The sequence below is a fragment of the Daphnia magna genome, linkage group LG3, assembly GCF_020631705.1.
Source record: "Daphnia magna isolate NIES linkage group LG3, ASM2063170v1.1, whole genome shotgun sequence".
Lineage (NCBI taxonomy): Eukaryota > Metazoa > Arthropoda > Branchiopoda > Diplostraca > Daphniidae > Daphnia > Daphnia magna.
The window spans coordinates 1,727,245-1,752,078 of NC_059184.1; the positions used below are offsets into that span (position 1 = coordinate 1,727,245).

At 39.8% G+C, this 24,834-nt stretch overlaps 1 long non-coding RNA gene across 31 annotated transcripts in view; it reads right to left on the reverse strand.

Moving 5' to 3' along the window:
* The window catches only part of LOC116918949, a 120,848-nt gene that overhangs the window by 60,762 nt on the left and 35,252 nt on the right, over window positions 1–24,834 (reverse strand). For 18 of the 31 annotated variants that reach the window (XR_006644326.1, XR_006644332.1, XR_006644325.1 and 15 more), the window contains 4 exons: window positions 22,262–22,324; window positions 12,034–12,233; window positions 9,874–10,418; window positions 6,715–9,229 (listed from right to left, as the gene is read on the reverse strand). This is a non-coding gene — a long non-coding RNA (uncharacterized LOC116918949). The remainder of the gene's footprint in view (window positions 1–6,714; window positions 9,230–9,873; window positions 10,419–12,033; window positions 12,234–22,261; window positions 22,325–24,834) is intronic. The other 13 variants (XR_006644351.1, XR_006644347.1, XR_006644339.1 and 10 more) reach the window with 11 other exon arrangements.

The window sequence follows — 24,834 nt, forward strand, 5'->3', positions numbered from 1 at the left end:
CAAATCATCACAAATCGCTTTTTTCTTTTTTTTTTGCTTTACCGCTAGTTCGTGATTGACCCGTACGTGATGTTCAAAAATCATTTCGTGCCAACCGTTGCCTCCCATCCCATCTGCATTGGTTTATTGATTGAAATGGCGAACGCCCCTTTGTTTTTGCATCACATTCGATAAATTTCTACGGAGAACAATAGCAATGACTTGGACAATTAAAAGTAAAAAAACATTGAACTTTGAAAAATTTCCCTGCAAGAGTTTGCGCGTTCGTGCGGCTCACGTTGTTACATAATCAACAAGAGGGCGGGTAAGGCAAACGGAGGCGGCTCTCTTCCCATAGAAATGCGATTATTCAAGTACCATCGGATGTGATCAAGAAAAAAGATGCTTTTACAACAATCGTGGACGACGAGGAGATCTTCGCCCTTACGACCAAGTGGATAACAAGAGTGGATATCCGCCGGGAATGTCGACACATTTGCGCATTCAGCAGATGGAAACAAGTCAATGAAAATAGGCAAGAAATAGGGGATGGTGTAGCCCAAAGGAGGGGATAACTAAAAAAAAAAAAAAAACGCAAGTCAGAACTCGAGGAAGAGAGACGGATGGCGTGTGTGCTCTATCATGAAAAAGAGCGTCGAACCTCTTTAGGGTCGAAAAAGCCGACTGGCGTCATCACTAAAAGCAGCGCAAAAGCCCAGCGCTGTGTGATCTGAAATACTTTGGATCGACGCCATTCAGCCCTTTGATTCTACCTTTCAGCGACATTCGTCATTGTATTTACTATACCTATTCACGAAAGGATAGTGTTGAGCTACATTAAGAGCTCTCGACATGCATCGAATAGACGGCCGAAGTTGGCCAACTATAGAAAGCGATGATGTCTTTAGGAGGCGAATTGAACGCTGGGGTTTAATTGACTAAATTGAACGGTGTCATGTAACCCTAGTCCAGTAAGGATAAATGTGTCTGATCTCGAACAGGAGCTGCGTACAGGTCAATTAGAAACAATTCACGAGTTGCAAGGTCCCTCTTAAACAAAGTGACGACATCAAATGGAAGACCTCCCCCAACCCCTTTTGATATGAAACAAAAGTATATCGCAATTACCAAGTTGGGAGATTGTTCTTGAGTTACGTGCAGGCAATCCAATCTCGCTGTCTGTCGTTCCTTTTACTGTCGCCCACGCAAAACACACACACACACACACACACAAAAAAGACACCAGCAGTTGGGTCTTATGGGTCGCTGCTAAGGCACAAGCGAACCGAGGGCGTTTGGAAAAAACAAAACAAAAGTGGGAAACGCAAAACCCAGTTGGATGGACGAAACAGAAAAAAAAAGAGGGACGGCCCACACACACACACACACAAAACTATATACTTACACATTCAATCATAGCAGAAATTTCCGGTCATAAAAACAACGCTCTTCACTTAGCAAAAAAAAATGTGTGGGGAGGCAAAGAAAGGAGGGCCCTCGACAGGATGAAGAGAAAATCAAGAGTATCTCAGAGCAATACGTTACAATAACTTCCGACATTTGGCGTGACCTGAAAGCCTCTTTTTTCTTTCAGTTATCACAATATTTATATCGCGGATACTGGCACTCAAAAGGTCATTGACATTCATAACATTCGCCCAACATTTACAAGCCGCATCTTTTCACGATGTAAAAAAAAAAGCGAAGAAAACAGACAAAAAGAAAGGGAAGTAAATGCCTAGCTCGGAGCGCAAAGTGAATCACTGGTCAATTTCCTGGTTTCTTTCTTTTATTGTTGTCGTTGTAGACCAACGACACAGTTACCCAATGGATGACTTGTCTAAAAATAAGACCAACACTTTCCCCAATGGCCATTGTTTGCACGTTGCGCTAAAGAATGTCAACGTGAACGTTGAAAATACCAACACTTGCATCGCGCCATTCAGTCCCACTCATGCGGATATTCAAAGACGGGCAGCACCGAATGGATATGGCTAACTGTTTTACAACGTAACGGAATGTGTCCCTAATCCTACGGTTCGACTGAAACAATGACATGCTAAACAAGACGTCAGATTGAAAATCAAATGTTTTGCAATTCACAACTCTCAAATGAATTTCTTTTTCTTTTCTTTTTTTTTTCGAAATAAACGAATTTCAAGTTTCATTTGGGTTGTTATTATGCAAGCAGCACGTCAACGACACGGGGTTATGTAGAAACATCAGTTCTCTGGTATGCGCAGTACGGATATAAATAGATATGGAACGAGCGCGAGTGTAAAGGATGAAAAACTGCGGATCTTGCTAAAAAAAAAAAAAATAGCAGCGAAAGATAACCGATAATTGCGTGACGTCGTCGATTGGTAGGGCCAAGACAAACAAGCCATAATATAAATTTTTTGCGCTACAAACATATGTGTGTCCCTGCCGAATGGAGTCATAAACGAACGGGCCAACGAAAAAGCATGCCAACGAAAACAAATAGGAACAAAAAAGAAAAGATGAAAGAGAGCGAAAATAAAAAAAAAAAGGAAAGAAAAAAGGATCACTCTGTTTAAAAAAAAATAAAAATAAGGACGACGTGACTGTCCCGTGGAATTAGCAATTACGCCCCATGGCTGCTGGGCGACAGGAGATTACGAGCCAAGGTAACATTAGATACGATAGCGACGATTTGTCGTCTTCTGATGAATGCCAGAGGGCGTTGCCGAAAACGTCCCTGCAATACATTTGCTTCTTTTAAATATGAACAACAACAACCTCCCAAAAAAAAAAAATAAAATAAAATAAAAAGTAAACAAAAACGAGGGGAAAAAAGAAAAGCGATAAAAATAAACAAGTAGACAAGGCCAGCAAAAAAAAAGGGGGGGGGGACGGGAAATCACTGGCTAACGATGGCCCAAGCAAAGAAGAGGGGAGTTTGTTAATGCCGGTTCTTTTGCTTTTTTTTTTTTAATTCTTTTTTATATACACGTACGCCGCATAGAATGAACGGAATAACAAGTGAACCAAGAGTATAGCTTCCGAATATGTAAACGTAGAGAAACAAGAAGGAAAATAACACATCTAGTCATCAAACCAGCCGGTAGATTACATGGTCACGTTGACCACAAAAAAAAAAAGGGCCTCAATGAAAAAAGCCCATCATTAGTAATAATGGGTCTTTAATCCAGCCATTTCTTTGCCGTCTTGAATTCCCTCTGCAAACGGCACTTTCCCGCCAGCGTGCAATATACAAGTCTACATTCAAAGTGTACCACCATAATGGATCTCTCTCCCTCTTTAACATATTAGCACCTATGATTACAGGGTCCTGTCTTCTGTTCCGCTTTCACTCCGGAACGCGTTCATCACACGCACAAACGCCAGCTGAAAAGTGTGCTATGCTCGTTACCCTCAAACTGTGTTTTCCCGTTAGCTTCGTTTTTTTTTTTTTTAAGATGACACAAGTACAGAAATGAAAGACGGGGGGGAATTTACTGAAAGAAGTTCAAATCTAGTTCGGCATAAATCGGCTTATACTGTTCAATTGAACGCAGAAAAGAAGAGATAATCCATAAGAATGGCACATCCCTGCCGGTCTCGTAGTTTTATTTATAGGGAAATTCAATCATTATCCGAGTTGAAAATAAAATAAGAGACTATTTATAAGTCAAGATAAGGGAAGGAAATTAAAAAAAAAAAAAGGGGGGGGGGAAATAGGGAAAAAATCAAAAGAGGATAAAGAGAAGAACGGTAGAGACGGCGGCGGATGATTAACCGGTCGATGGGAGCGCGCGGCGGCTGACGAAAAACGCGCACGCCGGATGATTGATTACAACGAGCTGGAGGCGATGCTCCCGCTAAAGCAGTGAAGGTCGGATGCGTTGGCGGCGCCGCAGGGTGAAGAAGAAAAGAGAGGCAGGCAAAAAGAATGATGTTACTACACTCAGCAGGTTGGATTGGTATTCAGGACATTTGGGGAATCGAGGGTCGATTCAATCATCAAATGTCGCCCCCTCTTTTCTTCTGCGCTTGGTCGTTTGCATCTTTCCCTTTGCACGGGATTTATTTGAATTTTTTAAAAAGAGTCTTTCCATTTTAATTGTTCAATGTGGACATAATAGGAAAAGGAAGAAAAAAAAATTTAGCGGATGCGGTCAATTTATCGACACGGATGGATCGATGAGGCGTTTCCCACCTTATCACGCGGGCAAGGCCATTGATTGCAATTACATCGACAAACTTACGAAATGGGAAAAGAAGTAGGACGACTCGTGCAAAAATAACGAGCTCAAAAATTAAAAAAAGAAAGAAAAACTGTTCCTCAATCAGGCCAGAAACTATGACATAAAAAAAAAGACAATTCAAAACAGTCAAAAGAAATTGGCTAAACACGTCGAGTCTCTCAATGACGTGGTTAGCAACCGCCTTCCGCCGAGAACGACACGAGTCAACCCTTGCCATTCCGTTTTTATTCAAGTTTTTCAAAAAAATTAAAGCTCCGAGTGATGTAGAAACACGATGCGTGCCAATTCTCTGGCTACTATGCAAATAACTTGCATAGCAAGTATCACCATATACACGTACATCGCGGAATGTAAATAAACCTTTTGAAGCGCCGTGAGTTGGCGTGATTTCACGAGTGCCATTTCCACACAGCAGGCACAAGCTGTTGACTGAAACAAGAGAAAAATGTCACACAAAAAAGAAAAGAAAAACGAAAGATGTTGCCAGTTTTATTTTACGTTATCGCAAATAGAAAAGAATTATAGCGTCAACACGTTGCAGCTGCCTGTTTTCTCACTGGCCGCTCTGCTTTTCGACTTGAAATCTGTACATCAAAAATCGGCTCCGAGTCAAAAGACACGAGAAAAGATTCGAATGGGACGAAAAAAATAAAAACATTGTCTACTAAAATATTCATTGCGATCCTCTACGTCGTAGCTTTAAAGGCCAAATGCTTTTGTATACGTGGTTGACATTATTTCAAATTTTTCATAGATAAAAATAAAATAGAAAGTTCTATTGTAAAGAATTGCTTCTTATTTCTGTACAGTAAACATTACATCTTTTTTTTTTTCAAATCCTCTCTAAATGAAACTCACTACCATGTCGTTATAGCTCGTCCCCCTTGAGAAAGAGCAAAAAATCTCTCGTCATTCGACATCCTTGACGTTAGGTAATTGAAAGAAACTAAAGCAGCTTTCAGTATTTCAACAACAAAAAAAAAAGATTCAAATTGATTAGAGAAACACGAATAATAGATAAATAGTAGTCACTTGTGTAAATTCTTTCGTCATCAAATTGTAAGCAAGCTAAAAATAAACTTTCAATATAAAAAAAAAAGAGGCAAGTTTAAACACAAAAAAAGGGGGGGGGGGCGAGTGTTGCGTAATTTCGTCCTTCTCTCCTACCTTCTTATGCCGGAGCACGTAAACGTCTCCTTCTCATTTTCCCAATGCCGTAAACATGCCTGCCAACGTGAGAGAGCCCACAGAGGGGGGACAAAAAAAGAGATGTATGCCACGTGTTTTCTTCAGGTTTCGTTCAAAAGAGTTTAACGGCTTGTTCCACTGTGTTTGAGAGATAAAATATAGGAGCCACAAGCGTCATGGAAGTGGAGGGACTCGGCAAAAAAAAAATATATATATACACGATTCTCTCGACAGCCACAGGGTTTTCTAGTGGCCATTCCCTGTGATGTCATTTATAATGCAAAAAAGAAGAAACTAAAATTTAAAAGGACAAGGAAAAAAATAAAAAATAAATCAGACAGGAAAAAAAAAACAACCAGATGGACATGGAGTAAACACAAAACAAAAGGACATGGCAAGACACGGTAGAGATAGGTATCGGCCACGTCTAGTGTGTTTTCTACAAGGGGGGAGTAGTCGACTAAAAAAAAAAAAAAAACAACAAAACATTCGGGTTAGAGCTTCTTTCTGATTTCTTCTTCACAAATAAAACAGGGTCTCTTCCTTCACGAAAAAAAAAAGCAACACCCCTTTTTATTGTTTCCCCCTCTTCATTTTCTTGCGTCTCAGATGCAGCATCTCCTGATGACCCTATTGTTGGAAGGGGCTGTTGGATCGTGACCGACCAACTTGAATAGTTATATGACGGCGCTCATTTAGGGAGCCCCCGTATCTGATATAGGCTATTAGGCTAAGTCTGATTTTCTTTTTCTTTTTTTTTTTCTGGGATTTTTTTATGATACCCCAACTGGCTAGAAAACGTTGACCGCCTCATTTCATTCTTCCTGTCTTTCCTTTTTTTTTTTCTTTATATGGGCAGCACGAGGCAAAACACGATATAACCATTTCTTTTTTTTTCTTTTTTAGATAAATAAATCGAGATAACAGCGGGGAGAAGAGTAGCTGTTTCTCAATGCCAAAATATCAACAGATCCAATAAACAGAGTTGTAAATTTCCCTCATTAAAGAGTCTATGCCATAGATTTCAAGAAGAAATAGTTAATTTTTAATAAAAATCAATCAAGTCAATAACGTGGATAGTCAACAAAAGATACAGCAATGACGGATCCACGAGAGCCAGCAAGACGATCGATCCATTGAACAAATAAAAATACTTTTGACATATTGAATCAATCACGACGTTCAGGTTGTAAGGTACATTTTCAAAACCCAAAACAAGAATTTCAACATTTCGTCAAAATCTGAACTATTCGATGCCAAATGAATAGTTAAAAAACGCACTGCTCCCCTGATGTTAATAGAAAATGGTTGGACTTACTAATTGCAGGTAAGGCAGGACAGCTAAGGGCAGGACAGGTAAGTAAAGGTTGCGATCAATTGGTCTGGACACGTCCACGCTGACACGACGTAACAATCACACACACATGCACAGGTAAAAAGGGACAAACGTTTCATGTCTGAACGAGATCCAGACGACAACTGCCTTGGTCAAGACCTTAGCAACAAAGAAAATTATGGAAAACAGTGGGAAAATGCAGAAGAAGCAAATGGAATGTGTCTTCCATTTCGTACCCTTCCTTTTCAAAATTCAGGAGAAGTGAAACGCAATTTACTTCCACACTAAACCCTCTGAAAAAAAAAGAGTTTGGGAAAAAAGGTATAGAAATCGGGGTAAGGGTTACCAAAATCTCGTTTTCCCTAATGTCCTTCATTAAAGACACGTGTCGGTACACACCTTGGGGTGTGGTGATCAACGAAGCGTTTCTTGCAAACCTTTTTGACGACAAAAAAAAAACAAAACACAAAGTGGTATCAGTTTCATCATATCCTATGGCACCTTCATTTAAAAAAAAACACATTATTCATCAGCGGAGCAGCGAGCGTGCGGGCGGAATAAATTTATAAAGTCAATACAGACATTGGCGTCATGAGTGTGGACGTCAGGTGGGATACACACACGAGAAAGCTCTTTGAAAAGAAAAACAGAATCAGGAAAAGATTTGAAGCACGCATGTTAAATGTGTTTGTGTGTGTTGGCAGGAAAGTGGATAGGAAGAGGGCGGAGAGAGAATTGTTCGAGCCGACCGAAGGTCCGTGTTCGGCCTGTATACTTACTTGTCTGTTACCTGTAACAATATTTCACAGTCTCCGCGCGCGCAGCTCACCTGGCATATAAGCGAAAATGACTTCCGTTCAAAGTCCGTTCCAGGCACGGTCGCCCTTTCATTTTTGTTGTTGTTTGAATTGAGTTTTGCTTTTCTTCCTTGTTGTGTGTTGGTAAAGAAAAGACTACTTTGTTTTCCTTTATTTTGTTTTTGTTGGGTTATTGTCGTTTGTCTTCTTCTTTTGAGCTTGTTTTTATTTGTCTCGCCTTCCTTTTTGCTTCGCTTTGAGGCTTTCGAGACGGTTGGTGAGTTTTCAAGTTTCAAATATACTGTACACATCTCTATGGTGTATAGTATATACAATATGTGTTGTTGTATTACATAACTGATGTGTGTGGGCACTTTTCTATTCTTTTCCTTTCTTTTCAGTAGACTATTTTTATCGATGCACTGGCGGGCACTTGTTATACGCGGACAGCAAACAGCCGCATGTTTTATTGTTTTGTTTTTCTGCTTTCGGACGGTACAATCCACCGCGTGTTTTCACCATCAACTTTTGAGGTTTCCTTTTTCTTCTCACTTATGTCTCTGTTTTGTGTACGTGTAGACTTTTATTTCTTCTGCTATTTTTCTTAGTCTACTCATATACCATCCTGTTGGGTGATTGGGGAACGTTGTCGGTCATTCGTTGAGTTTGTTGCATCTATCCCGCGTTCACCTCTACATCTAAGCGTTTACCGTTTGCGGTAATTGCCAAAACTTGTTAAAAACATTATTATTGTGTCCCTTTATTAGCTAAATTCATACAGCCCTACTTAGTTATAAGAAAAATTCAATGTCAAACATAAATAAGCTCAAGAAACGAATTCAGAGAGAAGCAACTGAAACGTTGTAATATTACAGAGAACGATGCCGATTAAAAGAAAAGAAAAAAGAAATAAATAAATAAACCCTTCGCACGATGGATGACCGTGTATTATATATGTTCAAGCCATTTGCTCCGGTCAATCAAACGTTTGGAGCGAAGCTGAAATCGCGCGTGTTTCGTTCGTTCTCTCTCTCTCTCGGCCGTCCTCGTTGGCTAACCACTTATTATTTCCTCTTCGACCGACTATAAACACTTTATTTCTTCTTTTTCTTTCCGTTTCGTTCTTTTATTTATTCGTCCACGTCTCGACCCCCTTCTTTTCTTTTTATCATCGCCATCATTATTATTATTATTAGCTGTAGCCTATATATACTATTTCTTCCTTTTTTTCTAGTTCTTCTGCTCGATGTATGTGTTTTTTTTTCTTTCTTCAGCCATCACACGAGCCGCTTCCCACTATTTACACAATCAATACACGGATTTCTTTGAGGGAGGGGTTTGTTTTCCTGTTTTCCAATCGTTTACTTTCACTCAAAACGGCCGCTCTTTCGTCCGTTGCGTTTACTGTTTTTTAGGATAAAGCATTACTCTGACCGCTGGCATAAAGCAGCACAGCGACGCCTTCATCCAGAAATCAACACGGCCAGGAGCTTTGGGTTTGACTGCCGCTCCTGCAATGCACAGTTGAGAAACGCGATACTTTTAAGGGCGGCCCGGCAGCAGCAGCCACATGATTCCTTCTGGTTTGTTTGCTTCTATTCCGTTTTTACCCCCCCACCAACGTTCAGGAAATGGATGAAAATGGAGACGGACAAGATGAAAAGAGGGGGGAAAAAATCCATAAAGGGAGCAAGCACCATCTAAAAAAAAAAAAAAAAGAAAGATAACAAACAAATCAAAGATGGCGTACACATGCTTTCAAACAAGGATTTCGGTGGGGATCTACTAATTTAAAGGAAAGACAAAAACATCTTTTGAAAACGTTCGTGTAGAATCGAAACGTCTGAGAGAGTACGCGGAGCAATTATCAAACGATCGTTGAAATTGAACGTCTATTAAAAATATGAAAAAAAAAACTAGAAGCTCATTAAAGGAAAGTTAATCAACTACCATTGAAGAACCTTTGAAAAAGCCCCTACTGTTAACAGTTATACGAGGACTAGAGGGGAAAGAGAGGCTACAAAAGTAAAATATCGATGAAGACGATAGTCTGTACGTCCAATTTGAACCAGGAATCACCGGAGAGGTTTTCAGAAAAAAAAAAAAAGATGAGAAGAAGATGATAGAAGGAGGAAAATAATAAAAAAAAAGAAAGAGCAATCTTTTATCCACCTTTTTTTTTTTTTGTCTGTTATGTTTTGTGTTGTTCCTCTTTCAACTCTCGGGTTCTGTCTGTTATCCACGTCGTCGAAGTAAGAAAAAGGAGCGAAGACAAGGGAGGACACACCCGATGACTCCACACAAAAAAGAAAAAGAAAAAATCTTGTCGACAATAACTACTAACCAGCTGCTGTTGCAGCATCAACGGTTGCAGCCACCTCGTGCAATCGTGATGATGATGAGGCGCTCCGACATGACGGTCATTCTACCACCTCCTCGTGTCTATTATACATCCAAAGTAGCGAGAAAACTAAGCGGCCGTGCGGATGGGCTGCTTCGATGCCATTCCTGCGACTGACATTACAGAAGAAAATGATTATACCAACGATGAGGGAAGAGGGAATACCTTATCGGACACAATAAGAAAAGAAGAAGATAAGAATGAACAGTCAAGAAGAGGACAGAGGGGCTGAGGAAAAAAAAAAAATGGGGTAGCGCAGGTGAGAGATTTGAATAGGCGATGACATCGAACTTCGGTATAACAGTGGCCAGCAGCAACTAGAAATATTTTCTTTCATCAACATCGTCAAGTTTCTTTTCTTTCTCCACATTTATATACAGCTGAATCGAAATGGTTGTCTTGAAGAGCAGCCAACCTTGTACAGTCAATTTTTCCGATTGTTGTTTACATCCCCTACTTCACCTACTTTTTTCAAACTCTGTTCTCATCTAAAAAAAAATAAAAAAGAATAAAGAACATTTTAGTTGGGAATCTCGTCCGGCTTAACGTATATACTATTCATGAAAGACAGCATCAGGAAGAGACTACGTGTCGCACAATGATCGGTTAGTTGGCTGCTCGGTTGAGTTACGAAAGACTATGGGCTGACTACTGCTGGTTAAAGCCAATAACATTGTAAAACCATGGCGAAGCATGGCAGTGACTCGCTGGACTTTGCAGGGGTCGTAACGCTCTTAAGTGCAGGATTAGACTGGAGGAATTGGGACATGCGCATATACACGCACAGTCTTTAATCATAAAAGAGTTTTTGTTTTTTTTCTTTTCCATTTATGATGAGTTATATAAGAGCTTTTAAAGCCTGGGTTAAGTTTCCTTTCTCCAATTTTCTTATCCTAGTAAAGGTAAAAGAAAAGAAAAAGAGCGTCGAAAACGATCAGCTGCTTTGGCTTCTTCCATCTCATAATGGCCAATGCCACACGTTGAAAAATGGTTCGTCAACTCTTAAGCTGCTCTTCCTCTCTTTGCATTCATCTACGACAGCGACGCGTGATGTATCGTCAAAGCGCACATTAAGTCTTCACACAAAAAAAACGTCAATGGCACACGGTATCGTAATAGTTCATCGCCATCAACTGTCGTCTAATTTCGTTTCGTGTTTGTCTCTTTCGTTTCAGCCGTGGCAGCTGCGTACTTGTAACAATCTAAAAGGCTAGTGAAGACCAAAGCGAAAAAAAAAAAGACTACGATGAGTTGTTGTTGTTGCTCCCTTTTTTTTAAATTTTTAGTATGGTATATACATATAACGTACAGTCCGATTAGAAAGTTGTTCGTTGACTCGACTAACAGCTGTTGCTTTTCGCTACGTTAACTACAACTTTTTTTTTTCTTTTCTTCTTCCAGGAGTCCTTTATCTTGTTAGCACGTATCGTGTAAGAATTTAAAAAAAAAAGGACGATTCCTCTTTCTCTCTTTAGCAATGGAAAAAAAGGATAGAAGAACTAGAGGCTACGTGGCTAATCAGGTGTGAAAACTGTTGCGCAACAAAATTAGAAGCGTCCGTGTTCAGTAGCGAAATAAAAAAATATGTTGTTTTATAAATAATGTCATTGATTTTCATCGGTATACTTTTCTTGTTGTTGTTGTGAAGGAAGTAAGCAAAGAAAAAAATGTTGTTGACAAACAGAAAAGAAACTTAAACTTTAAAAGTAAACTTTTTATTTTTTGTGCTTTTCTTCGTCTTTGAATCCCTCACGTCAACCGAATCTAATCCGCCTTCGCATCGTATTCAAAACGGTACCTCTCTCTCTTTTTTTTTTCCGTCCGTCGCGCGTCCGTCAGACGGAAAGAAAAACACGTCTCTGATGACGTGTAGTGATGAAGCTCAGCCGGTTGGGCGGCACGCAACAACAAACTATACCAAATCTAACCTTGGCCCGTCCGTCAACCTTTCCTTTTTCCTTCTATCACTTGCCCAATGTCTACTGACGATGCTGGCCACCCTCTTTTATAAACGCATGGACACACAGTCGATTTCTGTACATCATACACGACGATGTAAACGTACGTACTTAAAAAAAAAAAAACCAAATGAATTGTTCTTACCATCGCAATCAAAGCGCCAATCCTCTTGGCCAAATCAACCGACCTCTCTTGTTGTGTATCACGTCAGCTCCTTTTGAGGTGGGAAACGAGAATTCAAGAGGCCGTGAATCGGTCCTATCTGATGTACACGTATACCATGTGGAAGGCGTGTACACAACATGTAGCGTACTTCACATTTAACACTGGGACAGTCACACAATCTTTAAAACAAATCAAAATCAAAATCAAAAATAGAAGATAAAAATAACCAAGACGCTATATACAGTATATAATATATATAGAATATAAAGAACCGAATGCGATATGGATCAGCTGTTGAACTGGTTGGCTAGTCCAGTCAGCGTGACAATACATTTCTAGATTTTTCTTTCGTGACACCAGCCCCCCCAAAATGATGACTATCGTTCAAGTGGGCACAGGTATAGGAATAAATTCACGCTCACGATCAGAAAAAAAAAACTGCACCGTGAGCGGGACGTGCGCGCGGTTGCACGACAAATCTCGTCCAACAATCTATAGATTTTTTGTTTTTTCCTTTTCTTATTTGTCCCTCTTTTCTTTATCCGCCCCTCTTACTTGTCTCACTTGATTTAGATGCCGTCGGTGCTCGTAGTCGTCCGTACACTATGGCGTCGTTGACATAGTTCTATACGTTTCCAAACTTACAATGGAGAGAAGAAGCGAGCCGAGTGATGTGGGGGTTGAAAGGAGTTATTTCTTGATTTGCCCTGATGACTTTGTCAAACGAATGTCGGAGAGCCCCTTGTCATTAAAGTTGGCCAATTAAGCACGATACGCAACTGTTGGATGTATCCGTAATAAAAGGCATCAATTCAGCTGAAACTCTTCAAGACTTTGGAAAATTGAAAACGCAAGCGTTTCTCTTAAAACAAAAAAGGGTCGATAAAGTTTTCTTTTTTTCCCCTCTTTAGCCGGTCGTTCATCATTGCAAAAGTGTTCAGAACTGGTGTGAGAAGGGAGGAGGATATAGAAAAGACGGGAGCCAGATGTAGGCCGACACACATACGCGTGCATACACACGCAGACGATGAACGTTGCACCGTGCGGATGTACATTGAGCTATCGTTCTACATACGGCAAACCAGCAGAGAAAGAAGAAGAAATAAAAGGGGGGGCTTTTCTTTTTTAGCCTCTTTGGTGGGTGTCGATCATGAAACTGAGGAAACGTTGGCCAGCACGAAATGTCTCAACAGCTCACGCTATCCATCGTTGTGTGTGTGTGTGTATGTATATATAGGTGAATCGGAATGATGCAGCAAACGGAACGGCTACTGGCTAGCTGAGTAAATACTTAGGGCAGCTTTAGAAGGGAATAGAAAAGAAAAAAAAGCGGTGTCTGCCTCTGTTTTTTTTTTTTTACTAGCTTTGCACGGTCGTCTTGGCACACATAAGAGCCCCGCAGGACACACAGAGAAAAAAAGCTGAATAAGCAATTTGATGGGGTGCTGTTTTCTTTCTTTTTCTTCTCTTCTCTTCACGAAAACAAAACGGTAGTACCAATAAAAAGGAAGTCTTGCATATAGTGTGGTAACAAGTACAAAACCTCTCGTCTTTCATTTGTTATCGTTCGTGCAACTCTTAAGAGAAGAGATTCATAAAAATAGAAGAAAAAAAAACAAAACAAAACAAAACAAAACCTGTGTACGCGTATAACGATTGGGTAATGAAGCGCTCGTGTTTGCTGGTAGCGGGTGCAACGCGTTTTGCGCTTCACGGATAGCCGGAGATGGTTACACATCGTCACGAAACAGTTGAAATAAAAAGGAAAAATGGAACATATATATATATATATAAAAAAAGAAGAAAAAGTATAATAATAGGGTGAAGGGATGGACAGCATCGGAGGGTAATGTGTATAGAGGAAGTGCGGCCAAGGCGTGCGGATGGAAAAGAAAGAAAGAAAAAAGGGACATTTTTCATGTGTTTTTGATAGCCCGAACTTTACCTCCCTGCCTCAAGAGACCAGCCCACATGCACAGGCACACACACACACACACACACATAAACACAAAAATAAAATAAGAGAAAACTTTTGAATGCACTGCACGCTCGTCACTACCGCCGTAGTCCTCGCCCCCGTTAACTCAGAAGGCTATTTAAAAAAATATATATATATATTCTTAACCAGTCAACTGGTTTTTATGATGTCATAATTCCTCGTCCTTTCATCCTCCTCTCTCTCACCCCTCTGTTCTCGCCTTCTCCAACTGCAGTTTTCTTTTCTTCTTTTCTTTTATTTATTTTTTCCCGAAATTTATTATTGAGTGGGTGCTGCTGCTGTGTCAAGTTGCTTCAACATTTGCCACATACTCGTAGAAATTGCTGCGGACTTTAGCTATCAGTAAATATATCAACCATATATTATACACTATTTCTTTTTTTTTTGTTTTTTTGTTTTTTTTTGCTGAAATAAAAAAAAAATGAAGAAAAGGGAAGAACTTTGAGACGCACCACCACTGCGTTTCTTTTTGAAATACTTTTCTCCAACGTAAATTTTGTTTTCTTTCTGTTTGGTTTGGTTTACCTGTTTTTCATTTTTTTTTTATGGCGCGTTTCATGTATGCACACACGCAAGCAGGCGAATATAGACACACACAACGACGTACCACACAAATATATATAGAGCCGTAAAAATTCGAACTAAGGGATGCAATAAGGCGTGTGGGACATCATTTAAACTTGATTTTCTCTTTCCTTTACTCAGTCAAAGGAAGAAAAGAGTTGTTTTTTTTTTCCCCTCCTTTCTTTCAATAAAATACGTAGATGCAACACATTTAGTTTAGGCAGTGCATAATTCCCACAGACTCCATTTTTATGCAGCTTTCCATATGGATATGTTCGATAAATATATTATGTACAGCAAAACATGATAGTCTCTATGATTAGTGTAATAATAAAAATATTAAATAAATAAAATATAAAAACGTAAAGAGATGAACAACATATGAAAAAAATAATAATTTAAGCACCAGAAATTTAACGATGTTCAAACGAGGGGTAAGGTCGATGAGTTGAGAAAGAGATGGGCTCAAAAATGTATATATATATATATATATACTGGCTATATAATACATAACGAGTGTTACGCAGGAGACGTTAAGGAACAAGGCCGTTTTGTTTGAAGAAAGAAATTATGATTTTTTTTTCTTTTCTTTTGGATTTCTTTTCTTCTCCTCGTCATCCTCATCTATACTTCGCTCGAATTTTTACGACTCATCATTCGTGTTATTAAAGGATATTTGGATGGTAGTTATCATCCAGTGTTGGAGAACCGAGACGGAACAAAATTCATATAAAAAATTCGAGAAAAATCGCTTTCAAAGAAAGGCAAAACCTCGGCATTAAAAAAAAAAAGGGATAGGACGATGGTCTTCTTCGTCACCGAAGACGAAGCGAAAAATGGTACAAAAGAATTATCAAGATATTGTTACGAGAAATTAGAAACCGGACGTTAAGGCCTGTGGTTCTTTCAAAATCTGCTGTTCCTTCGAATTGATTTTTTTTTTAAAAGATTCAAAATGTATGAACAACTGTGACAGTAGTTTACGACAATAGTTCAAGTTTGGAATCGATGAACACAAAAAAAGGGACCGAGAGCCTATCGAAAAAGACAGACTGGCACTACATTTGGAAAGAAATGGGCGGAAAGAGACGCTGCTTGCCTTTTCCTTCGGAAATCAAATGGATCGCTATTCATCCTCTGGTCCAGCTCGAAAATAAACGACCGGAACAAGAAGCTTCTTCGTCTTTCCTTTGGCCCTCTTCATCCTTTTAGCTTCTTTTTTTTTCTTATTGATTTTAAGACCAAAATCGGGTGAAACAGTGAGCAAGTTTCAGCCTCTCCGTCGCCACAAAATCAAAAAAAAAAAAAAAAGAACAAGATTCATTCGTTCCCAACTGGGCGAGATGAGCTTTCCATATTGGCGCAGTTCGAATTGCGGACTGTGGCGGCTTGCCTGCCACTGTCACCGCCATCGACGTTATCGTCGACGGCCGTTTCGAAGGCCATCAAACGAGTCCTATAGAAGAGAAAAGAATCCATTCACGACCACCACAGACTCTCTTTTAGAAAGAGACCCTTTTTTTTCGTCTTCTCCTGAGAAAAAAAAAAGGCAATTCACGTCTTTTGTGTCCGCCCCATCTCACCAACACTCGAGGACAAAACGAAACGACCGAGTTTTAGGTCCTTTTACGATCGGATTAGTGGTGACGTTGGATGGGACGGGTCCACGTGTAGTGAAAAATAAGGAAGAAAAAAAAAAGATAAAAACCATACAAGAAAACGAGTTTTGAAAAAAAAAAAAAGGAAACCAGGAGTGCCAAACTAAAAAAAAAAAAATGTGTCGATTCATTCCAACGTGCGGATACACACAGCCGGTATGGCGTGAACGCGTGTGTGCGAGTCCGTGCACCCGAAATGGGCACACGCAAACGAGAGAAAAACAAAAATGGCAGCGACAAGATTCATGACGAGCATCGTTTACGCAAGGAGATGCGCTTTGTTATTGTACAAGTCGAGCTGACACACACAACAATCGCATGGAATCGGTGTGGCCTATGTAAAGAGAGCCCCGGTGGAACCCAAAAATTGGTGGACTGTTTTGATAAATATTTAAACTGCGAATGGGAATCGCACAGCTCGTTTCCCCTTGCTAAACACTTTAAACTAAAAGTGCAGATAGGATTTCGTTTTGAAAAGAAAAAAAAAAGAGTTAGAGAAGCGCTAGAAAATTACATCGAGTTCAAATAAGATTGCGAGAATGGGGGGGACGTGATGGGCCGTCCGGGCCGCACGGGCAGCGGGCGGTAGAGGCCGTTTTCTTTTTATTCGGTCGACACATGCCAAAATGTACTAGTCCCTTCCTCTTTTATTTTTTATTATTGTTTTTTTTTTTTTCACCAAGTCGGTGCCAAAAAGGACCTTCTCTATCAAACAGAAAATAAATGGCCCAACGAAGAAAAGCTCGGTCGTGAATACCCAATAGAACGCGCTTGGTCGGCCATCGTAAAAACGACTGCATCACAAAATAAAAAGGAATGAAAAAGAAAAAAAAAAAAAAACGAATAAAAAAAAAATAAAATAAAGAAGGACGCATTGAATCATTCATTCGTGCTGAGTATGTTATCCCCCCCCCCCCCAATTTTATACATATATATTTTTCCCCCCTTCACCCATTTTCTTTTCACTAAGCTCTTGAGCACAAGTGAAAACGTTTTAAACGCTGAGGGTTTGATAGGTTTCTATATCGTTAGCGTCATGGATAATCAGTGAACTGATATATAGTAACTTCATAAAGGAATTACAGGCAGGCTAATCATTCATTGAAGAAGAGAGTCTTCTAATTTGATTGAAACTTTTAATGCGCACAGAGTGGATCAATTAATAAAACAGTATAGGCATCGCTGTCTGCTCGTCAATCCAAGACGACGAAAATGATCTGGTTGACGTGTGTCTCTCTATACATCCACCGACAGACGACCAATAGAAGAAAAAGAACCAAATCGAACGTGACTTGAAAAAATAATGCGTCCCTTCGTATACAAAGTGACATTGCGAGTATCGGTAACAAGCACGCGCAGCACTGACACCGGACCCTATTACATACAGCGTAGGGCCGAAGTGGAACGAGTGAGCAAACGCGACAAACAGAGATGTGATATGTATGAGAAATAAAAAAAGACGGGACCAAAAGCAAGGGCATTGAATCGATTGCAAGTCTTATAAATAAATATGTCAGCCATCAAAATATAAAAAAAAGAAGAAAGTTTAACAACTTGACAAGACCCATGTCAGCAGCAATTGAGGCACACTACCGACTTGGCAGCTGATTAGGACTTTTTTTTGGGGCGGAGGACCCACGAGTGGAGTAATAACGTATATATATACACACACCACGATAATATATTTTTGTTTTTATTTTACCGTCTTCAAAAACTGTGTTATCTGTTCGTATTTTAGATGGAGAATTTGCCGGATGCCCCTCATCAACGAAGCTTTTTTTGCCATCAAGTCCTTTGCATTGATATCTTTGCATCTTTTTCCTGGAACCTCCTTCTTCGTGACGCTCTTCTCCTTGTTTTTTGTTTTTTTATTAGCCCAATTAAATGAGAGAAAAAGGCGAATCTCTAGTAATATAAACAGGGCTGCTGTATGGTCAATACAAAGTATACACACATCGTCATAATAATTGATAGAAATTACGATATGCGTATATGTACGCCAAATGTGGAAGGAGGTTCGTCTGTCCAGATTCTACCAGGCTGCTGTTGGAAACGACCAAAATCATCAAAGACTTTCCGAAATTGTCGTCGCTCGAATTCCTCCTCCATCACACACACAGTGTGGCCTCCGCAATTAACTACTTTGGCATGTGCGTATCACGACTGTATGCATAATACAACCGTGTTTTCGACCGTATACCTTCTTCTTCCATTGCCCCCCGCCTGAACGGCCGTTTGTTATGACCGGACGAACAGGGAAGATATAGAAGCAAAGAGAGAGAGAGAGAGAGAGAGAGACAAGGAATGATGGGCTATCGATTATCTGACGGGCGGATGGCATTAAAACATCATGCAGGCCGATCGATGTCAGCCGGCTGGAATTAATGATGCCATATATATTATAGCTTCTTGCTCGATGCATAGACGTGTAGGACTAGCAGTACGTTTGCTGCTTCAGCAGCGCCGGTATAAACTATGCAATTTTTTATTTTATTTTTTGAAATGAAAAGAAATGATGAAAAGAAAAAGAAAAAAAAATTCAATCGTTCGATCGTTCCGGGCTAAATCGATCCAGCGCGAAAAAAAAAAAGCGGACAGCAGCGATCACTGTACGGGGCGGACGATATGGACAAGTAAAGTAAAAAAAAAAAAAAAAGATGGATCGCGATAGTGAAAGAGAAAAAAAAAAATTAGTTTCTTTTTTTTTTGTTATAGAATTCAACTTCTTTCAGAAAGAAAAAAAATAGTAATTTACCATTTCATGTCATATAAGCTATGGATTTATGTCCTTGTTCTCTTCTCTTGATTTGAAGTCAAAGTCTCTGCGCACTTTCCAGCACGATCCAGCTCACTTTATTTTCCCTTCTTTTTGGCAACGTTCCCTTCAACGCGCTTGCCTCTTCCGTGCAACATCGATGCTGTGTAGTCTTCTTCTTTCGATGGAGGATCTTTTCTTTTTCTTTTTTTATAAGCTTCCAAGTTTTGCCGGTACATAATCCAATTTTTTTTTTTCCCGACTTATTTCCTTTTCCATCTAACGGACAGAGCCCAACCTCCTCACAGCCATTTTTGTTTTTGTTTCGTGTTCCTGTCGACAATTCGCATTGTATACGGTCGACATCGCATTTTCGGCAACCGCGAGATTTCGTAAAGCAGCTTACCGAGTTTTTAGCGACGCGTCCGACTGTTATATTCTGCAATGCATATTCTGCCTGACTTGACAATTGAATAGTCTCCCGCAAGATAGAATATCACTAATGACGCAGCTAAATAATAACAGAAAAAGGTCCGCTCCCCCTTCATGTCAAAGAAATCGATGAGACTGAAATAGTAATCAGAATTTTAGAACGTACATTTTCCTTTAAACATTTCATGTGAAGGGCGCATCCCAAAACAAAATTATTCTTTAAATTCTGTTTCCTTTTCCTATGATCGTTGCTGCATATTAAAGGTAAATTACCACGTTCCATTTGTAGAGAAAGAGGCACAAGTCCCGTATAGATAAATTCTATACGACTGCATGTACCTCACATTAGGCTATTTTTTGCTCGTCGCATCAAGAGATTGGATAGTAACAGTGCAACTCAATTTTATATAGATTTTTTTTTTTTTCATTTAAAAAAAGAGAGGGAATTGCTTATAACGTGATGAATAGACTGATGAATGAGCTCCTAATCAGCTTTTGGAGACGAGCCGCCCCCCGTCGTTACTATGCCGCTTGATTGGAGTCTCCCTCCTCTTTCTCTATCCATGTTAGTTGTTTCTTTTTTTTTCCTTCTCTTTTCATCGCCCTCCCCCCGATGCAATTCCTTAAAAAAAATTGAAAATGACTAGAAAACTCGTTTTCAAAACGATGATACGACCACAATTCACGTTATTACTATATGGCAGCTCTCATCAATTTCATGCCGTCGGAGGTAGGCAGATGGATGGAGCCATTCAGGCAAAAGGTAAAAATAAATCTGAAGGCAAATAAAATCTACAATGTACAATAAATAACCGAATTCTATAAGATCGCAAGTAGATGCTTTACAACACAAACACAAAAGAAAGGGGGAGGATGAGCTTATGCAAACGACTTGCTTAATCTGCAATTCATTTCAATACAAACGTCTCGTTTCACCTTGTCTGCCTAGTTTCAAGGTTGCGCACAAGACGTTCACTCTCTGCGTGCGTGTAATTGACTGTTTGTGTGCGTCTCCGTGACTGCCCCTTTCTCTTCGCAGTCCCGGTTCGTCTAAGGGTTTTTAACTATTCATTCTAGAGAGTTGTACGGTACACGCTGGGAGGTCATACGCTCACCGCAAGAAATAGAAGGATCTTGAGGTGTCGGTACGACTCTTTGATCGATGGGTCGTTGGGTGTGGACAAGTGGACCGATTTTAAACAATCGTCAAAAAAACGTGAACGGTACTCTAAAAATAAAAGCTTTTTTTCTTTTTTCTTAGGGATCCTTACCATTTTTTGATGACAACAGTAAGTTTGTACACAAGTCACGCCGACAGGCTGAGAGTACCCTCGTATAGTCAGAAATAAATTGGGACGAGTAACAATGGGATCGGCGGTTAGTGGTGGCCATCAGTCACGATGTCAGATCTATTGTTCTATTCTTCAAAGACCATAAAAAAAAAAAAAAAAAACTAACATTCCTTTTTTTTTTCCTGGCTCGTTTTATGGCCCCAAGTATCGAAAGATGGAGAATCCGATACTTTGGGGATCGTTGGACAACGTAATCGTTAGCAAGGAACCTCTAGCATCTCCCTGTCTAACATCTCTGCTATGGAGTGGGACGTGCATGATTATACTCTATAGTTCACTCTTGTTGCGGATGCTTTAGTCCCTGTCTCACGGGGTCCTTTCGCCATCGACAGCAGGGGGAGCAACCGAGTTGAAATAGTATAGGGAAACGAAGAAAAGAGAGAAAGAACTAAGAGATTGGGGGGGGGGGAACAAAAAAAAAACCTTAAGATGAAGCCAAACAACAGAATTCCATTTGTACACTTCAGTTACAGAAAAGAAAAAACAAATGGAACATCGTAGAGTCTTAATCACATTGGGTCGAGACTCGGGAGACCCGGTGACGTGTACAGTTCCCCCCCGTTCGTGCTCTCTAACCGATGAATGAAAAACGGGAGACTTAACCGTTCAAAAGGAAGCAAATAAAGTGTACAACTAGGATAAAAAAATTAGCTTGGCGATGATGTAAAATCACGCGGGACATGGATCACCGGTGACAAGCGAAAGCAATGACAATTCAAAAACAAAAGTGAACGATTACAAATGAAGAGAACCGTTACTGACGAGCTCCGTTTCGTTTAGTTGCCATTCTGTTATGCCCTCACATCTCATCGTGTTTACGTATCGACACTCGGAAAGTCCGTTCACGTTCTTTTCTCAATTTATTTATTACTATACAGCGTTGCGAGTGGTGTGCATTGCATGCCGGGCACGAGACCAGCTACAGTTCACATAAAAGATTCGATCGTCATCTTCGCCCCTTCAGCTTCCAAAATACGTCACGACCCGTCAAACAAACCAATCCGCTGTAGGTGAATGAGTGAATCTTTTGTTTGGGGAAAGAACAAAAAATGATGGCAATACAATCAAACATACGGTTAAAGGCTATTACGCAATCTGTTCAAATCTGAGCTGTCGCTGTGGGCTGGTAAAAGAGAAAACGCAGAAAGAAGAATAGGAATTGTGAATGTTGGGGATCGACGATGACATATTAAGAAAATGAATTGGTTTTTACAGACCTTAGTTCCCTATGAAATAAGGGTAGACGCATTCGTGATAAAACAAGAAGATGACGAGAAAAAAAAATTGGTTTTTGGGTGGAGTTCGAAAATCACGACGTTACACAATCCAATGTCTAGCTTAACTTTACAGATATTATTCGTCTGCTGTTGGACGAACTTGCACGACTTGGTCAACAAACGTGGTATAATACGATAAAATGAAATAAAAAGAAAGTGAAAGTGCTTACCTTCTAACTTTTCAATCACCGTGAGTAAACTGTAGGGAACTCTGGTCGGTATGGAACGGCAGTCTGCACACGTCAAACGATAGAAAACAAGAATTCCTCTTTTTGCTACAGCGCTGTCAGATCAACTTATTTGGAAACTGTCCCCACAGGAAATGAACAACAATACAAAACAGCAAACATGGAAAATCGAAATTTGAGTCGACAGGAGACGGGGAAAAAAAAATATCAACTTTTGATCCTTGACGACACAAAGAGGGCAAAAAAAAAATCATTGGACAAGCGAGTTTATCAAAAAGGAAATCAGTTTTGACTAAAAAAAAGTAACACCCTACCTCCCTTCAAAACCGAAAAAAATAAAAATAATAATAAAAAAAAACAAAAAAAAAAACAGGCTCGTGCATATAATAAAAAAAATAAAAATGGACTAGCCAGAGGCTGACGTGCTCCGACACCATCAGCCAAAGATTTCATTTCCTATAGCGATTGGAGAACGATTTCAGCACGAGTTTTTTCCCCTCTACAGACGAGATGAATGACGTCGGCCCTATTTCTTTCTTGCGCCCAAGCAAAACCCATCACCTTTCGATCTATCGGCCATTGATCTACCATCTTTTTTTTCTTCCCTCCCCCCTCCCTACACCAAAAAAAAAACAATTTTTTTTTTAACACGCCCCTTTTGCAGACTGCTTTTGGATTGTTTTTTTTTTTGTACTTCCTGTATCTTGCGTGTGTGTATACATGTTCCTTCAATCTAAAATAGGAAAAAAAAAGAGATTTAACTTCTCAAGAGCTGAGCGGATTTCTTTATTATAATATTTTTTTTTTTTTACAGAATTCGGGAAGTTGGCCAATCCGGCACCGACATAAATCGTAAATTGTCCGCGTCTCCTCTTTTCCTCTATCCGCCATCACCCCCCCCAAAAAGAAAAATTGGAACTCTTCCTCCCTCAGTTTTAGTGTAATATCTTCTTCGCTCTCCACCTTCATCCATCCGCTGCGGAATGAATGTACTTCAATGATACCCTCAATTCGACGTATGAAAATGATTAAAGATCTTTTTTTCTTTGCTTCGAAAAGGACAGTGAACCGAAAAGCCGAAAAGGGAGTGGCGGCCGAGAAGGTTTTCCAGCGTTCCAATACGGCCACGTATTCAACGTTTAAGTTCACAGACAGGTTTGATAGCCATCGGAAAGATGAAACGTCATCACAGGTGAAATGTCAGCAGCGCAAATTTCAAGAGCGCCCAAAAAGGGCTGTGATTACAGACGAAAAAGGTCTTCAGTTGGGGCGCATTTAAATATGCGAGAGCTGCTAAACCGACAGAGTTGATGTGATTGCACAATCTTCTGTAATCCGACATGAAAAATAAATACCAAGCAATCTTTCAAACGTAGGGGGGGAAAAGGTGGAAGGAAAAAGAAAAGAGAGGCAAAATAATGAAGGGTCGGAGTTGATGGATTTGACCGTTTCGAATCACTAGCAATGCGCTGTAGAAGCCCATTAAAAATCAAGAACAACGCGCACACACACACGGCTCGAGTTTTTACGCCGTGGCCAATTGTTAACAAACAAAAGGTTTTGTGACTCAGTCTGCGTGGTGCTGAATGTGACGGATCTTTGTACACAAAAAATCATAATCATAAAGCTTCTTGACATGCACATTATCATTATCTCTAGTTTGGAGAATGATTTGACTACGGCTAGTCGAAATGAACCGAGAACCGAGTCCGAAAAGGCCATTCTGTTTCTTGGGCGGGGCCATAATAAGAGACCCTAGTAAGGTGTATTACATAAGTAGGATGTATTACATAAGAGAAAGAAGACCCAAATAAATCGTTTCCACTTTGATGGATATGGGCGCTTTAGTTTTTCTCTGATTTCTAGTATTCCACATTTTTTGTTGTTGTTGTTTGCATTCACACGAGAATTTAGTCATTTCTTCAAGAGGGACAGTTTAGTTACGGTTTCATGGGGTGCGTTTTTCGAAAAAAAAATAAAAAGAATGGAGCTACCATAATAAAAATACAACGCAGTCATTCGGTTGTTGCTGGTCGATCATAATAGCATCAATTCTTTATTCGCTGAACTGCGGGGGCGTCTTTTTTTTTTCTCTTCATTTTATTTCACGCATTTTCTTTTGCTTTATATATATATATATATATACGTAGCTATTTCTTTTGACTTGTTTCCTTCTTCGTCTCGTGTCCTATTATTCCGTCTTATCCCTTCCCGATCGTCCATTGTCATTCCGGAGCATGAAGTCAGGACCTCGTGACTGTAAATCCCACACCAATCATGGACCATCTGAATCTATTCCGTCTAAGAAAAAAAAAAGAACCCAAGAATAAAACGACTTGGCTTCGCTTTGCTTCTCCGACATAAACCATTCTTTTGATATACGTAAGAAAAGGACACGTAGTAGTGGGGGAAGAGAATGAAAATAGAAAAAAAAAAAACGGTCAAAAGATTCATCTATTTTATTCTTCTCAATTTTCTATTTGTGTTGCAACGTTCGATCGAGTTACGTGTTGTTTTGTTCAGAGCTTCATAGAATTTTCTACGATGTTTCATCC